Genomic DNA, 16,775 nt, shown 5'->3' with positions numbered 1-16,775 from the left:
CAATAATACATTGAGGATGAGAGAACAAAGGAGTTTGACCTAGGGGAGACAGTAAAAAAGAAACAGTGATATAAATGAATGAATGAGGGAAGAGAGTAAGATGACGAGAAAAATAAAGAGAGGCTGCAAATGTATCAGAAACCTTGAATATGGAAAACTGTGTTCTCTTTGGGACACAATAAAATAAACAGTGCAACGTGTGAGGATCCATTTGTGAGATGGAGAATAACATAGAGGCCCAAAGGGCTTTATATTTATATATTTTGTAATCCTGTCACGTTATAATATCACAGTGTTGGTCTGTAGTACGTGGTGTTTTTTCTCCTGTTAGGAACACCACGGCAGTGCATATCAACACTTGTTGTCTTGGATTTTAGGAGAGAGGAAAGGACACAGGCCTGGATTTGCAGTGACATTTACAAGAGGGAGGTGGAGTTAGTTTCCACTCGTTGCATGCGTAGTGTCTTTTCAAAATAGACTCTTGTCTTTACAGGAGGTTAGGTGTAGGTAACAAAACCACTTAAATAGGTTGAGGAAAAGAGCGTGGTTGACGTTATTGTGACAGAGTGAGTGACAAAAGAGTCAAGTGACTAGTGACTCACGTGACTACTCACATGACATCATGTCAACGTTCACTTTTAGTGTCCTATGAAAGACGAACAGCAGTCTCCTGGGCGTGAATCCTGTGTTTGATCTCACTCTTTATACTACGTCAGCTCTGACCGTCTATTAAAGGTGCAGGTGGGTATGACAGAGTTGTTTGAAAGCCCGGTTCAATGGTATCGAATGCCAAGGTTTCCTGACCAACCATCGGCATCGGACTATTCTTCATATTGGCATATAATTCATAGAGATGATTTTGGTACCAATCAAAGAGTATTCAGATTTTAGGATTTTGTGTCAGTCATGTTCATTGTCTAGACTGGTCTCTGTGCTACAACGACCATAGTTTACACGGAAATTGTGGAGAAAATAATTTTGTGTAAAACGGACTCACTGGGCTTGAATGAAAGCCAAGACTGTACCCCTTAAAATAATACCAAATTGTATATATTCATACAAAGTAATATTCATTTAATATATCATATTTTAATTTTATAAAACACTAATACATGTCCTTAAAGCCCAAAGTACACTATATTGTGGTGTGTGGGTGACTTCATAAATTTATTACAGTGACAAAGCTGCCTGTCATCAATGGCTACCGTGCCTAAATATCAACTACAGACATGTACTTTCCAAAAATGTAATTTTGCCACTTTGAGTGATCTCGTCAAGGGAAATTTTAGGAGCTGCTTAAATGCTACATATATGTGTTGCGTACAGTGAGTTATCTGCACATATGTGTATATATATATATATATATATAAATATACAGCTTTTTGTTTGGTTGCCAAATAGAGCAGACATGTACTTGTATTCCATGTGCCTATATCAGATTTTGATATGGGATGAATTGGCATTTATACGGTGAGGGGATCTGGGCAGATTGACCCATTAACCCACCCTTAATGAAGCGTTTCATCTGGCTGACATTACATTAAATGGTGGTGAATATCAACGGGAGGACAATACATCCATTAGAAATGTTTGCAGCTGCACACAAAAGCAACTGGAAAGGGTAAGTGAGATGAAAGTGCTTCTCAAGTACATGCTAAAGGACAGGTGCACTTGCTTGAATGTCTCTGAGCAATTAACATTTTTTTGACTCCTCCACTAGTTCTAGTTAAAAGTCATAGTACAAGTTTAGTTCTTTCAATTGTACCTCCATGACAAGTTAGATAAAACCACTACACCCCTAGATTATAAATATCATCATGTTGAACTACGCAGGTGGCTCCTCTGAATCCTGACCTTTTATGTTGAGATGATAGCCGGTGTGTCATCAGTCATTGGGATTGGACCAAAAGAAAACATTTTTCACCCAACAATATGGACTTGACAAATGGCTTTAGTTAGATGCTGTGCTTGGATTGGCACAGCAAATGTGTTCAGACTCAGAGAGGTGAATAGTTTCATTCAACTCTTTCATTCAAAACCATTTCACCTGGTGCATCGAATCATGAATAGGAATATTTTCTTGATGACTCCAATGGGAAAAATCCTTCCTTTTCAACCTCATGAAACCCTTCAGCAGCGCCAGGCAGAAGCAGAAATATTCTCCAAAACTTCACCTTCACTGATCTGTTTGATCTGTTTAGTCTGGAATTTTCCCATTTGACTCCTCCAAAACTATTTTTCTCTCTTTTGAGCACAAAGGAAGTGAGTTCTGTCCTACTCAAAAGCAAAATCACAACAGAGGTGGATTGCAGACCGTTATGCGTTCAGTTTGAAAGGCCAGGAAAGCAGCTGCAGAAGCATTGGGGCAGGTGTGACAGGAACAGCAAAGCAGGATGACGGGGAACATCTGCTTAAGTGCTCTCCAACTCACGGAAAAGAGATGAGAGGCGATGCTAGGGAGGGAACCAGTGGCTTGTGAAATATCGATTCAACAGAGCATGATAAAACAAACCATTGACACAGGTTTTACACATGATGCAAGCCTCTTAACACACTTTTATTTTCCAATGTTCAATACACTTTTAAAAACATTGCTTTCTGTGCTCCTTAATGATGGCGCACAGATGTCTTCCATACATGAATAAAGCCTTATCCGCTTCCTGTTTCTCTAGGAAATAAAAGGAAACATGAAAGTGAAATAAAAGCACACAAAACAGATTTGAGTTTGAGGTGAGCAAGCTGTAAATAATTAAACCGCACTGTTCTGTATCATCACGACACTCTTACAATCCTGTACATGTTGCTTCCTGCTCCAGAGTGGATCTAGTGCTTTGGTCAAAGGTTTTCTGTTCTTTTGTTTTGCTAAACTGAAGAGGACAAACAACTTGTTCCACTATCTGCAGTAATAACAGCGGCTGAAAGCTTTAAGTCCATTGTGCTTTGTCCTGTTTGGTAACGTAAATTCCTTACAGTATTTGCTAAAAGAAAATGGCCGCACTTTTTTTATTTTGCACTTGTTCATTGTTTAATTCAACTTTCTGTTCTTCTCTTCCTTTCAGAAAGACAAAGAAGGCCCAAGAGTAATGCAAAGAATGAAGTTGAAGGTGAGAGGTGAGTTAAGAGGTCAGTCATTATTTGTGACATCTTTCTCCCTCACCACAGGCTCTTTCATTTAATTACAGGAGCCTCTACACAGTGGAATAATGTGATTGTTTACGTCAGGTGATAGCATGAGGCTTAGGAGAAAATGAAATACGACCTCCTTTCAATCAGATGTAATGGGTCATAACTGTGGAGCTCAAACACTGCGCTGGGGTGATTTACCACCAACATGGATTAAAGGAATGAGGGAGATTTATTCAGACTTTATTGGACATAAATAAAGAGGCCCATGTTCTAAACTGTGACACTTAGTCATTATGGCTTCCATCAGTGTTGACTTTGTGGTTGAAGAGGAATATTTGTAGGTGGCACGTGTACATACTTGTTCCCGCGTTGACCCCAAAGTATGTCTGTGAACAGCCTCATGGGTTGTATGTGTACCATCAAGGTGGATCAGCATGAGCAGCATTTTCACATTCGCTGTCACCCAGAGGGATTCATTCAAGTCAAAAGCGATGCCAGCAAGCAGCAATGAAATCAGAGATTTACTCTGTCCCATTCTGTAGGTGATATCATTACATCCTATGACTGCCTTCTTCTCCATCTGCCTGGTGGAATGAAAAACTTTCACTTGATTTAAAGCCAAATTGAAATCCTTTTATTGGATACGTAATTCCACTAGGAACAACAAAGGTACTGTTGTGCGTTTGTATCGAGCTTCACAAGATGACATAAAGACTGCCGATCCAACATGCTGTAAGAACATTACACAGCCCACATTCTGCTGAGCTATTAATAAACTCTTAAATGTTTATGGTTCCAGCTCTCTGACTAGATTTATTTATTTGAATATATGCTTCATGGAAATATCGCAAATAAAAAATACTGTAAGCTTCACTAAAGAGGGAAAGTTGGAGTATTAAACTCTTCTTTTACATCCGGCAGCTTTGATCTACCTCAGTATTTTGCTGCCACTCACAGCCACATGCCTCTGATTCAGCACAAGCCTGAAAAACAATGAGAAGACACTCATCAAACTCAAATAAATGCTATATCTGATGGTGAACAGCGAAGCAATCCCATGCTGCACCTAGAGTTACGGAAGAGGTACTGGCACGTCTTTGATTATATAGTCTTCAGAATGTTGACATCACCTGGCAGAAATGTGCACTGATTCACTGTTTTTGGAATTTAGCTAAAAGTTGTGCTTCATTTGAATGGAAATAAGTTGATGTTTAGGTTTACAGCAGTAAATCCTGTAGTGCGGACGTTGCACCGTCCCCTCTGTCACTTTAAAGATTGTTTTTGATTGACTTAACGCAATTAAGATGTTGAGTATGGTCACCCAGAAAGTTGACATACAGGTTGATGTGCAGTCCAAGGACGCAATGAAACCCTAAGAAAGCAGAGCAGCAAGCAGCAGAAAGAGTCAGGTTTTGTGGCTTCCTTTTTATTTTGAGCAAAAGTTGCTTTTTACAGCAATGCACCTGCAGGTCGCTGACTGCGACTTAGACAATGTATCCATGCGGGATTGCCCCTGTAAAGATGAGTCAGGACGGGTCAGTTGTGTGCAGGAAATGCTGCAAAAATGATTAGCCACTACGGCATGTGGTCCAATAGTGTCCACGTAAGAGTGCACTATGATTCCAGAGTCCCTGTTTTATCCGCTGCACTAATTATTGCAGAACAAGTATCAGCTGGTGGAGAGTGAAGTGGAATAGGAAAGGAAAGGAGTTAGGGCTTCGTGAGGGATCCATACCCGGATAATTAATCTTTTGGAAGCGCTGGCAGATTGATTAGCCAAAATAGATTGCAGGTGATACGGAACCTAGTTGTTGCAATGAACCATAATGTCTGCATTATTTCATTTAGTTCCGCTTAATGTACCAGGGCGATGGCACCTTCACGTTACTGGCATTGGAAATTAATTGAAGGCTCTCCCAGACTCATACATCATAGTTTGGATATGTTATTCTGAGGTGGAAGTCACATTTTTTTACTTCAGAGGCAGAAGGAAGCACTTAAGAGGCTCCAGCCTGACCCTCACCTCGTGGTAAAGCAGTACTCAGTAGGTTAGGCTTCATGTCTGTGCATGCAGGATACAGTATGTTATTGATATTTTGTTTTGATGTCTTTGCAAGTTTAAGATCTGACACTTCAAATTGTGTGTACTTCACATTTTTGAATGCTTTACAGTTTTTGTTTCATTTCTCTTTCCTACTTGTTCCAAGCCGTGGCTGGTTTCCATTCATTTCTGTGTGATATGAAAATCAATTAGCAGACTCACGAAATGTTTAACTGTTTAGTTACATTGAACAGACGGTGTCAAGTGTCAAGTCATTACAGGATGCATCTGTTTAATAGCAGATTGATTTGAATAGCATGCACTCAATGACCTTTTGTAAGCATGTTTTAGTAAATGCACCAAAACTTAAAAAAGCTATGGTGTTCAAAAACCAGACGAGTTCAGACTACACAATATGAGCCGATTGCTCGATGTATTTTGTTTAGTGTGTCATAGTGAAAAACTGGCATGTCAGAATTTCTTTGCTTTTTCCCACCTTTAATGTTTGACAACTTGTTTTCTGAAGACATTATAAACACTCTTCTGTGCACGGCTTTAAACACAGCGAAGTCAAAGACGAATGATGTTTTATTTCACGTCCGTGAACCTGTAACGGTCGGAATCAAATTAATCACACTTGTGGGTGCAACCTCACCCTCTGCAAACATACGCTGCACACCAAAATACTTATCCTGTTTCTATCAATTTGAGAAGGATGAAGAAGCCAAACTTCACTGCTTCACAGTGATTAAATAAGTAAACATTTGTTGTTGCTCCTGTCAGGGGGAACAGTGAAGTCTGTTCCAGGCACCTTACTGATTAGCTAAGTAAACCAAGTCATGAAATATGGCGAGCTATGATTGACAAGCTGTGATTGGTCGGGGTCCAACGTGTTGTCTGCCATGTCTCCCAGCCAAGTCAAGGCAAGAATTTATGACTCTATGATCAGTTAAAACTGAACTCTCATCCCAGCATTAGATCATCTCTTGTCACTGTAAAATGTATACACGGTTTGTTTGTTTTCTAAAAAGAGAGAAAACTGGAAGGAAGGTCTTTTTTTTATTAAAATAAATGATTATTTATTGCATTTATTTATCTTGATTTATGAGCTCATTTATACGAACTGATTGACGTAAATTATGACAGAAATCAGCCCTTAACTGTGTTAATTAGATGAGATGAATGCAGTGAAGTGAAATTTGATGAAAACCAACTGTAACCAATTAAAATAATCACATGCACATACACAAGCATATGCATATGTGGTCTAATTTTCTATGCAACTGATTCCTCGGAGACCTCATGAAGTGTCCTGGGACATCTGTAGTCTTCTGAAGCATTTTTACAGACCTTCTCTCCCCCTCTCCATTCCCCTATATCTGCACATACACACTCGCACATACATGCACACGCCATCCTTTCCGCCTTTTTTCCCCTGAGTTTATCCCAGCTTGATGATCCCATGTCTTCCAGCCTCTAGACTAAGCCAAAGCCATTATGATGTTGTATTTAGTATTCTCTACTCAGATCAATACTCGGTTTGCATGGCCATGGTTATGAGGCTATGATCTGGAGAGATACAGAACCCATGTAGAACAGTGCATTTCCCTGCGGCACATGCTGCTCGTCACAACGTCACTGCAATATTAAGAGCAGTGGTTGTGAGAAACGGCTCTGACCTTGTAACAAACAAAAACAACCCCCCCCCCCATATATATATAGTATCTCTCGTTGACATTTGGTGGGTTCAGTGTATAATAAGCTGCGAGTGTTTTCATGGTCTTTCCTGAACCTCGATTATTATTCAGAAGACTGATGAGGGCTGATTAAAGCCACCATGACAGAGAGATTAGGCTATTCACATTTGATCCATTAAATCATAATTTAATGGTGGGAAAAGGTGTGCCTGACTTTACAGTTTGGTCCTAATTGGATCTGGTCATTTTAAGGTTTAGCCTCATTTCCAAGCCTCATTTTTTTTCCGGTTAGCCCTGTTGTACCTCTAAAACGGTCAATGTAGCTGGGATTTTATTTATTTATTCATTTTTGGTGCATTGCAGTTCTCTGTTTCATTCGTTCCATCAAAATGTCATTTCATTTTGAGCTTCCAGACTTTTAGATCAGGTTTGATTGCACCTTGCTCAGGTTTATCTGCACCGAAATTGACTAAAGCTCTCACAATGTATTCAACCTGCATCTCAAGTGAATCTCTTGGTTGGGTACCCAGTGGTCAAACCTTTCTGAGGACATATCGAGCGATTTATTGATTTTTAACACTTCACTTCATCTTCATCAAACAGCAGTGGGACCTGAATGCTCCAAAACAGACAGCTTTGTCCATCGTTCTCTCTCTCTACCTGATTCTCCCCCATCCCTCCCATTGTCTGAATGCTGTGGCCAATACTCAGGGGTGGGTATTGATGTGAACAATAACATTTTGACTTCATCCTGCTGTTGACACACACACACACACACACACACACACACACACACACACACACACACACATACTCCTCTTTGTCCCACATACTGCAGCATGTAGAGGTCAACAAACAAACCAAAACAAGAGTGCAGGCTGCACTTACAAAATCCAAAGTGCCTCTTAGATTATAATCAGAATAAACATGATTTGTCCTTTATTCTGGACTCTCACTTCTTTTAAATACAAGTTCATACACGTCGCTCTAAATAGTGAATACAGCGTGGTCTGAGGGACACAGATTTCCATTGGAAAACATTTTTTGTCACATATTTTTGCATTGGCTACAACTAAGACATAGGTGATTTACAGGCAAAATGACTTTGAATAGCACTGGAAGTCCTCCAAAACATGAATTGTTCAGGGAAAACACAAAAAAAAAAAAAAAAAAAAAAAAAAAAAAAAAAAACTTCTAAAGCTGAAGGAGCTCTAAACAGTGTACCGGCATCAGCTGCTTCTTCAAGTCTTTACAAAAAAATGTGTTTGTTTAGTTCCCCAGTAGAGTCACAACAAAGGAACTGCCTGATGTGTTATTTTTATCTTTCACAAACAAGGACATACAATATGTGAAATGTGAGATGGTACAAGAGATACAGAGTACTGGATTTATGCTCCCTTTTGTGGTTTAATCAGCAGCATTTTGATAACAACTGACCAACGTGTTTGACAAAGTAGGTTGTGGTTGAACCGCTGCTAAATGAATCTCAAAGGAAACATCACTCCAGTGCTTCAATCCAAGACTCTTTTCCCCTCGCTGGTAATTGAAGATTAAATTAGGAAGGCAGCGTTTCCAAGCAGTTTTATTGCCCAAAAAAGTTTTGATGCCATTAGAATCCATTCAGCTGGTATCATTTCAGAGCCCTGTTGCTATGAGTTTGATTGATTTGACTGCAACCATCTCACACCAAACGCGAATCTATAAAGCACATCAGAATCGAGTAGATTGGAAGGTGTTTTTTTTTTTTTTTAAATACCTCCCTAAATGTGCAGGCATATTTTTATCTTTGACTTTTCTCCAATCCTCCTTTTTAATGTTGATGTGTTGTGTTTGATTGTTTCCCCTTTTATGCTTGTATGTACTTTATTATATTCTTGTATCGCCTCATTATGCCTTGTTTGACCTTTTCCCTTCTCTTGATTTGTGAGTCATGAGTGTTGCTGCTGTTTAAAGTTTTTTTTTTTTTCTGGATGGGGGGGGGGGGGCTTGTGTTGAATTGTCTTTTGTTGTCCAATTTTTCCAGTTTTAGAGTGCTTAATACGTTTTTTAATTAATGAGCTAGGTACCCCACCCTGTGATTCTGAGCTGGTTTTCAGGGCTCTGGTAAAGGTCTCATTTGAGCCCCTGGAGTTTAGTCTGATGGGCTCGCTTCAATCAATGTGAACCAATCAGAAAACGAATCACCTGCATACCACTGTCAAACTATTTGCTGAACCAGTACCAGAGTTCAGAAACCAACATATTTATCAGTGTGCTGGCCTGGAATTATTGTCTGTATCTTAAAAAAGAAATCTCTATTTAAGAAATTAAGAAGTGGGTGTTGGCTAAGGTATTCATATATATATATATATATATATATATATATATATATATATTATATAATTGGATCTGACAGGTTTGATATGGCTGAGGGTCATTACACTCTTTGCACTTATGAATATGTAAAAAGAACTTATTGAAATGAGAAAAAACACCAAAAGTGAAGTTACGAGGTCAGTGATTCTCTATTGTTGAGGGGGGGGGGGGGGGGGGGGGGGATTTATCATATCCTGAGCATTACAACTGCCTGTCATGGTGTGCTGTGACTGTGGTAAATTCTTTGTGAGTCTACTACACCAAAGGGCATTATCAACAGCAGAATAAGTGCACGCTCTGGTCCATAGCATCTTAATGTGGCATGCTTCACTGGCACATTCATTTCATACTCTGAGGCAGCTTTGCCCGCAAGGCCACAATCATTTCCCTCAGCACTGGAGGACACAACGTGACTCTTATTTTGCAATCTGTGCTTAAAGAAGCATGAAACATCTCATCAACAGAAAATGGCTGGCAGTGGCTCGTATAGTGGTGTCATTTCCCGCCGCCCTTCCATAACATAGGCTGCTACAAAACCTTTAAAAGCTGTTTTTACTCTGTGTGACACTTTTTTTGCGGACGACAAACGGCTAAGAGGCGTGACGAATCCTAATGCCTGAGTGTCACAGAAGGATTTTGTTCATGTCCCTTCTTTGTGATAGTTATAAATAAAGGTCTGTGTTACTTCACCATCTCCCCCCAAATCTAATGAAGATGAGTGAATGGTCGCCTTTTCCCGTAAATCCCATATTGCATGTCAATGAAATCCATTTATAATGTTCTTCTATCTCTCTCTCTCTCTCTCTCTCTCTTTCTCACTCTGTCTCTCACACACACAACATCGAGCAAAGTTGATGGGATGATCATGGGGCGTGTAGCGCATCAAATGCATTTCTGAGCTGCTTTACCCTTTGCAGTTCTAGGGCACATCCTCACTGGCAGCCTTCCTAATATAGTTTTATTGTATAATATGCAGTGCGTTTCCGATGCATAGTTTATATATAGTCAGACACCATAGTCTCTTCAAGCATTTTATTTTAATGATGATAAACAGTGCAGTAAAGAGAGAGAGGAGCAGGGCTGGAAAGCATGAGATACAGGAAACGGATCACAATTAGGACGAAATAGCCATTTTATTCTCAAAACACAACATACCATGAGTTGTTGATGGAACAACATTCAAATTCAAACTAAAAGAAATAGTGCCAGTAAGAAATACAAGTACAGATGGGAGTCAAATAGATGATGATACAATGATTACAAAAGGAAATAAAGATAGAGCACCTCTGTTGAAATTCTATCAGTTCCAACATGGTGACTTGAGATGGCTATCCATATTGAGAGGTTTCAAGCCCAACCCGTTTATTTCAACCATCCAAACACTCAGGTGTTTCTCCCCCATCTTGTTCAGCAGAGTGTGGCGGTCAATGAATACTTTAACAAGCAACCTTTAAAGAGTAAATGACTCGGAGTAAACACACCTCTGGAAATAAATAATGCAGGGCAATGTTTTGCTCTGTTTGCTGTGAATGATCGACCAAACTTCAGCACAAACCTCAGGAGAGGTTTTTACGATATCATGTTGCGCTACTTGCAGCGTGCACTGAGGGGATTCTGTTCTTAGCTAAAGGGAGGCAGATGAGTTTTTAGTTTTTTTGTTCTGATTTAGTTTTCTTCACACTATATCCTCAGGCAGGCATGTAGAAGTGGAAGGACGACGAGAGGGATGAGGTTGTTCTAGGTGACAAAGACATGTTGTCAGGCTCCTGGGGTATTGGATCACAACCCAAGTTAGAGGGAGCGTGTTAGAATGAAGAAGTGCTCGAAGCCGTTGTGAGGCTTGTCTTTGGGTGCTATCCAGTGGTTCTCTGGGCTGTCCAAGGATGATAAGGGATGGAGTGCCTGACTGACTGATTGTCAGTCTGACTGACTCACTGAATGGCAAACATATTTGTCAGTTTATTTGAACAGTTTGCTTGGTCAACAAGAGAAATACCAACTCCAAACCAACTCCAAAATGTAAACATAAAAAAAGACTTATTTTGTAGTTGGTGACAATACATTTCCCACTTAATCCAATGTATTTTAAAAATATTTTCTTAAACATAAAAATGACCAAATTTGGATATACGTACAATATATGCATACCATATAATTGAATTGAGACACCTAAAATTGTGGGTCTGTCTTTGTCCAAGCAGACTGCACATTTGAGGTGCAAACACAATTTGTGCTAACAAGAAAATGGCCCCAAAATACACATTCTTATAAGGTTAAATGCCATTGATGCACAACTGTCTAGCAATAATAAATAGAGAGAAAAGTTGCATTCAAAATTAAGTAAAATGTACTTGAGGTTAAACCACAGTCTGATATAAACATCCAAACTTTACTTTGTGTTTCGTCCATTATTGCATTCATAGCATATTTTAATTACATGAACTTGGATTAGATTTGGCTTCCTTCCTTTAACAATCATCTCTCACTATTCTCACCTATTGAAAAAAAGTTTGGATATAAGGTGTCCCAAAAGGAAAAGCAGCAGCGACAAGTGCGACAATCCCACTTTGCTTGTACTTGAGCAGCGATAACTCTTTAACACTTGGTTTCAAACCAGACAAGGAACTGTCAGTGTGACAGCATCATGAGTCTTTGGCTGAGTGACTCACTGAATCAGTATTCTGTGGATAACAAGGACCTCATGCCATCGCCTGTGATCCTGAGCCTTGTCTTTATCCAGAGGGTGTCATTCAGGATGCTTTGGGAAAGAAAGAAAGAAAGAGACAGAGTGACAAAGCCAGAAAGATTAATAGAGGGGAGGGATGGAGGGAATAAAGGCCAGCCAGAGCAGCAATATTACTCTCCCTGTCTTTTGGATCCTTGCTGCTGTAGTCAAGGGTGCCTTCTGCACTTTTCAACCGTGCCTCCTTATTTATTATTAAAACAGTCAGATGAATCTTTCATGCACAGGAAATTAAAGAACACAGTGGAGGAGTACATGGATGAAAGCAGCGACTAAAGAAAGCAACAGGAACAGATCGAGGTAGAGAGGGCAGTATAAGAGAACGGTAATGTGAGAATGAAAGAGGAGAGAGATGGAAAGAGAGAGAAACAGCGAGATTATTGAGGGAAAACTAAGAGAGACAGGGATTATCTGTGGAAACGCAGAGTGAAGGGTGACAAAGACCTTGTTTGTGTGTATGTGTGAAGAAGAGGGATACGGTGTAGATGAAAGGAAGCGCCCCGCTGCTATGGCCTGGTTCACACATCCCCAGCAAACAATGGGAAAAGCTTTCACTTGTTTACAGCCTGTTTCACGCAGTCACGATCAATAGCTGTGACTCATACAGTACACTGTGACATATTTGAATTGATACTGGGTTGCATGCGAGGTATTTTGGAATAATGTAGATATTTAGTATTTGTGTATTTTCAAGGGCTTTTTTTTCAATGGACTACTACCCCTGCTGTCGCTCTCCATGGTGCTGAAAACATGAACAGCGTCCCAGTGAGCAGCAATCTGGGAAACACTCAGTACCACCATAGCAACATCAGGCAGCCACTTCACAGCATCTTGCGAAACACATACAGTGGAACACCAGGTGAGTCTCTACTAACGTACAACAATACAGGTAGTATTTAGACACAACCCAGCAACCTTGCAACCACTTAGTTGCCAATCCAGCAACACGCTGCCATCTTAGTGCCAAGGATGAGTGCGTCAGCCGCCAGCCTGCTCCGAGCGTGTCGACAGCTCAGCACAGTTGTGTTTCCTAATATATCACTTCAGTTAGTGAAGGCACACCTACTCAATGTTTTATGTCTTCTTTCCACTTTTATTCTATGTTTTTCAAGCTGCTGACTTGATCACACAGACATAAAAAGAAGTTTTATACTCATGTCAGATTAAATGATCCTCTTCCAGCTTTGCAATGCTAGTAGCTAGCAGCCTATACACAAAGGCCTTTCCTTTACTCTGGTGACAGCAGGTATCTGTTCATCTGCAGTCTCTAACTGGAGTGATGTTGCTCACTGCCAAGCCACAATTATGCACAGCAGATTCAGTTGAATGTTGTGCAACAACCACCAGCTGTTGCAAAATAACCACTGAAACAAACAATATGAAGATGAAGCAGCCAGCTGCTTCGTTTTCAGATTGTCGACAATCATGTTTGCATGTGAAACAGTCAAATCTAACTTGACCGCAGTGTAGAATAGAATTCCCTTTAAAAAAACAAAACGTCCATCTGTCACAATTTCATTTAGCTTACCAATAACGAATGAAATTGCTCTCGTTGCTAATATTAGTGAAACTAAGCTTTAACTACTGTACACATATACTTCACCTGCAGGGGAAACCTTTAATCACCATAACCTTTTTCTCAGAAGTTGTCTTGGACTACCATAAAAAAATGTAACACATTATAACTAACTTTTACTTTCCTTTTGTTACTTTTCTTATTCACATTTACTAGACACATTTAGGAATGAGGGGTTACAGTACCAAAACTCCACCCATTAAATGTGTTAATCTGTGAGTCCATGTGGCTTTGTTTACTAGTCTTATTTACCATTCAATTGAACACTGTGACCCTAAATAAACCAACTATGAAAATGCAGCACAGTGTCTGTAAAATATGAGTTTTGCATAGTTTTTCTTTTTTCTTCTCGCACAAAGCATCAGATAATCATCGTCTTTAGTTTTTTGAAGAAAGACTGGCTCTGCATTCTACAGCTGGCCAGATCAAGATAAATGTCAGTGGTCTCATGATCATCTATGGGGAAAAGAACAGCCATAAATATATATATTGTATTTCAAGAGAGAGAGACTGGAAAAAGCGAGAAAGTAAAGGAGGGATCTTTTAAGATGTATGAAGAATGGGGGACCGAGATGATACCTATGGTTATCTCCCTGAGGCATCAGAAAGGAACCCAAAATATCACATCCTTTGATGAAACTCTATAAAGTGAGAGAGAAACTTCCATTCCACCCAGCCATAAGCTAATGGATCAATACGTATTATATTTTTTTCATCATGAAATATGATCATAGACTGTCACAGTATGTGGCATCCACACACACCGTATCTGAGAGCACAGGGACCTCCGTGGAGAGAAACCAGCTCCCACAGCTATTAGCTCATACATCATAGATCCCATAAAGTAACATTGTCCCCGAGTATTACTCCCTCAGGCTTGGGGTGGGGGGCAACAACGAGCAACAAGCCAGTTCATCTATAACCCTTTCAACTTTAGGTCCATAAAACAACTCTGTCTACAAATATTTTTGAGAGGATGGTCTCAGTGGACCAAAGCCAAGTGCCTCCCGTTAGATATATACCACTGCCAAGAAAGTCTTTGCGTGTACTTAGTCAGGACTGTTAAAAAATAGCCATCTGTTTTTGTCTATCTAGACAAATAAAAGTCTGATTTGAAGTTAAGGGGACTTAAAGTTCTTTTTTTACATTTTTTTTTAAAATTTGTGTTCACTCTAATGAAATATGCTGATCAGCCAACCTCGGACATGTTTTTTCTTTTCATTCTTTTTTTTTTTGTATGACACAGATGTTATATGGCACAGAAGCATACTATATATCAGCCTTTGACAGCAGAGACGCTCCTAAGATAAATCAAAGGTTACAGTATTGTAACCCTAGTTCTATAAACACAGAAGGATTCCTCTAATGCAGTGGTTCTTAACCTTATTGGAGGTACTGAACCCTGCGAGCTTCATCAGTGCATTCACCGAACCCTTCGTAATTGGAAAAATAAAATATGATTTCTTCAAAACATACAGGTGAAACTCGAAAAATTAGAATATCGTGCAAAAGTTCATTTATTTCAATAACAACTTTAAAGGTGAAACTAATATATTACATAGACAAATTACATGGAAAGCAAGATATTTCAAGCCTTTATTTGTTATAATTTTGATGATTATGGCTTACAGCTTATGAAAACCTCAAATTCAAAATCTCAGAAAATTAGAATATTACATGAAATCAATCAAAAAAGGATTTAAAATACAGAAATGTCGGCCCTCTGAAAAGTATAATCATGCATATGTACTCAGTACTTGGTTTGGGCCCCTTTTGCACAAATTACTGCCTCAATGCGGCATGGCATGGATGCGATCAGCCTGTGGCACTGCTGAGGTGTTATGGAAGACCAGGATGCTTCAATAGCAGCCTTCAGCTCTTCTGCATTGTTCGGTCTCATGTCTCTCATCTTTCTCTTGGCGATGCCCCATAGATTCTCTATGGGGTTCAGGTCAGGTGAGTTTGCTGGCCAATCAAGCACAGTAATCCCATGGTCATTGAACCAGGTTTTGGTACTTTTGGCAGTGTGGGCAGGTGCTAAGTCCTGCTGGAAAATAAAGTCGGCGTCTCCATAAAGCTTGTCTGCTGAAGGAACCATGAAGTGCTCTAAAATTTCCTGGTAGACGGTTGCGTTGACCCTGGACTTAATAAAGCACAGTGGACCAACACCAGCAGATGACATGGCTCCCCAAATCAACACTGACTGTGGAAACTTCACCCTGGACTTTAAGCATCTTGGATTGTGTGCCTCTCCATTCTTCCTCCAGACTCTGGGACCTTGGTTTCCAAATGAGATGCAAAATTTGCTCTCATCAGAGAAGAGGACTTTGGACCACTGAGCAACAGACCAGTTCTTTTTTTCTTTAGCCCAGGTAAGACGCTTCTGGCATTGTTTGTTATTCAGGAGCGGCTTCACAAGAGGAATACGACATGTGAAGCCCATGTCCAGGATCCGTCTGTGTGTGATGGCTCTTGATGCAGCAACTCCAGCCCCAGTCCACTCCTTGTGAAGATCTCCCACACTTTTGAATGGCCTTTTCCTGACAATCCTCTCCAGGATGCGGTCATCCCTGCTGCTTGTGCACCTTTTTCTTCCACACTTTTTCCTTCCACTTAACTTTCTATTAATGTGCTTTGATATAGCACTTTGAGAACATCCAACTTCTCTTGCAATTACCTTTTGAGGCTTTCCCTCCTTGTGGAGGGTGTCGATGATGGTTTTCTGCACCACAGTCAGGTCAGCAGTCTTCCCCATGATTGTGAATTCTACTGAACCATACTGAGAGACAATTTAAAGGCTCAGGAACCCTTTGCAGGTGTTTTGGATTAATTAGCTGATTAGAGTGTGACACTTTGAGCCTACAATATTGAACCTTTCCACAATATTCTAATTTTTTGAGATTTTTAATTTGGGGTTTTCATAAGCTTTAAGCCATAATCATCAAAAATATAAGAAATAAAGGCTTGGAATATCTCACTTTGCATGTAATGAGTCTATATGATATATTAGTTTCACCTTTTTAGTTGAATTACTGAAATAAATGAACTTTTGCATGATATTCTAATTTTTCGAGTTTCACCTGTAGGTATATATTTTATTAGTGCACAAAATTAACCATGCATCAGTTGCACACAAAATCACTGTGTGCAAAGAACAAAACCAACAAAACATGAATTTCACACAAAAACATAACTCGCGATCAGGTACGCAACTTCGTACGATGCTGTGAGGATCGG

The sequence above is a fragment of the Cebidichthys violaceus genome, unplaced genomic scaffold (assembly GCF_023349555.1).
Source record: "Cebidichthys violaceus isolate CVI_PGR_0920_01 unplaced genomic scaffold, fCebVio1.0.p SCAF_20, whole genome shotgun sequence".
Classification (NCBI taxonomy): Eukaryota; Metazoa; Chordata; class Actinopteri; order Perciformes; family Stichaeidae; genus Cebidichthys; species Cebidichthys violaceus.
The sequence above is the reverse complement of the archived record's forward strand: the minus strand, read 5'-3'. Positions refer to the sequence as shown.